We start from the raw sequence: 2438 nt of genomic DNA on the forward strand, positions 1-2438 counted from the left end.
ATGCTTACACTATCTTTGCCAAAACAAAAATATCTTGAATTCTTGATGTTGAATTGAGATGTTTCAAGATGGGTTAGAAAGACAATTAAAGACGATTCATATAAAGAAGACATCGCAATCCATAAATGTCTAATCTAATCCAAAAATTCATTGAAATCCGTTGATATTTCAGGTTTCCAAAATCATAGTCAAATTCTTATTTAAAGTCATTTTTTATTATTTTCAAGATAAATAAATAATAATAATTTTGAGTACCATGTAAATATCAAACGTCATTTTTGATACTCCCAAAAATATCTGTAACATATCCAATTAATTCTAGACATATTCTTTCAACAACATAGGATGTCCTCCATACATCCAAACACTACCCGTACTCATGTTGGAGTTATATTAATACTTTAATAAAAAAGATCAATCTTGAAAAACTCTTTTGTCTAGCTAGTTGTTCGACTGAAAGCAACTTGTTAATCTGCTCCAACATCCATTCGCCTCCTTCGGAAGTGGTTGGTGGCGGGGATCCTTGAAATTGCTTTCTCGCTAAGCTCTTCGAATGCATTGACAAGGTTTTGGAGCCTCGCAATGAACTCGATCAAGAGCGATGCGAATGTTGCTAGCGACAACGAGCTAGCGCTTTCGTATATTTTGGATTCCTGAGCTGGCTGCACCAATGCTTCTGCGGTGACCGAGAGACGGGGCCATGAAGGTTTCTGCCCCATACTCTCCGTGGTAACTAAATCCGAGGCTCCACCGACATATCGCTCAGGGATTTGATGACTACCTTATGCTCATCCTCTTTAGCTTCTTCTTCGAGGTCCTTGTGATGCGGCGAGAGTGCCCAGGTTCTGAATTGACTAGAAGATACGACTTCTCGTCTACCTTCATCTGCAAATCCTCTCCGGCCTCGTGAACTCCCTTAGTATGTCTCCGGGGCTTAACTTCTCCATCTTTTCGACTTTCTCTCCGAGCTCACGCAGAACTATAGCCCCCGCGCACAAGCCCTCTGCATCTCCAGAGCAAAAACTTTTCTCTTCTCCGTGGTGCCTGAATTTCCGAAAGCATACACCCATGCATCGCCATCACCATGAATGCACAATGCCTCAGTGCACCACTCACTTTGACAAAGTTCCTCCATGGATAGTTCAATGATCTATAACGACCATGCGGAGGCTCCCATGATGCAAAGTCTAGCAGAGTATCCTCTTGGCTTGAAGATTGCACGACTGATCTGTAGGCACTATACAATGGATCATCATATGCCTGGTATGTTAGGATTTTGGAAGGGATCCTCTCATATTCAACATTGCAGATATCCTTTAACACACCCTAGACAACAATTCAATTCATCAATTTAGTTCTGTAAATCGTACTCTTGATGTGCGGCTCTGCCGAGAGTCTTGGCGGGCTCTGCCAGGACAAGTCTGTCTCTGCAGAGAGCTGCTGTATGAGTTCACATAGCCGGAACATCAACGTCACTCGTTATTGAGCCATGAACTAGCCGGCTAGAGCTCTCGGACGAACCACACATCAAGTACAACTTGAAAATCCCATAGGGAAAAGCCAGTAGTTGAAACACAAACAAACCTTCCAAGGAAGAAGCCACGTTCTTGAAATTTTCACCACAGATTTATGCAAGTCCTCCCCTGCCCAGATGGGGAATAAACATATACTTATAATCACAACATACCAGCACCAAAAAAGATATGCAGCAATCGCCAAACAGCGGTGTGGATAAAATTTCTCGAGTTGTTCCCAGACACCAGCACGATACAGAATGTCAACAAAACACCCGAAAGGCATATTCATAGTTTTCACTTGAGGGTATAATTTGCAGTAGCTCGAAACAAATCCTAACCACAACAAAGATTTCACGAGTCATATAAAAGTATAAAGTGAATCTTCTTTGTGACAGTAAATATAAATCATCATAAAACTCCAAACCTGCTACGAAATGCTTATCAGAATAACATATTCTTCATACTCTCCGGACATTATCGATAGCTCTGCGATGCCTAAACCCACGACTCCAGCAAAATGTCCCAATGGATCGGTTGATACCTTTACTGAGTGTTGCTCCTAGGAATATAGAATTATTAAAATAATCTCAACCATTTGATAATTTTACGTTCAATGTCGTTGAAGTTATTTGGCTCGTGCTCCAATCCAATATTAAATCTATATATTACTTACCTACGCTGAATTCGAAAATCAAAACGACAGTGAGAATTGCCCAGATAGAATATACTGGCATCCCTTAGGGACCCTTTGAAAAGCATAAGCAAGGAGACAGACGTTAGCGTGAGGCCTGTTTTTATGGCGAAAAAGACTTACGAGGATCCGATTGACCCATTTCATATAAATGACAGCGAGTTCTTGAAGGCCATTCCAGCAGTACTCGATGGAATCGCAGCACGATCGGAAACAGCGGCCTTTAACAC

The 2438-nt window shown here is 41.4% G+C and overlaps 1 pseudogene; it reads right to left on the minus strand.

The window, feature by feature from the left end:
• Positions 1–419: 419 nt before the first annotated feature.
• LOC120122185 lies at positions 420–1879 on the minus strand (annotated as a pseudogene).
• Between the last annotated feature and the right edge of the window lie 559 nt (positions 1880–2438).

The sequence above is a fragment of the Hibiscus syriacus genome, unplaced genomic scaffold (assembly GCF_006381635.1).
Source record: "Hibiscus syriacus cultivar Baekdansim isolate YM2019G1 unplaced genomic scaffold, ASM638163v2 tig00110384_pilon, whole genome shotgun sequence".
Taxonomy (NCBI): Eukaryota; Viridiplantae; Streptophyta; class Magnoliopsida; order Malvales; family Malvaceae; genus Hibiscus; species Hibiscus syriacus.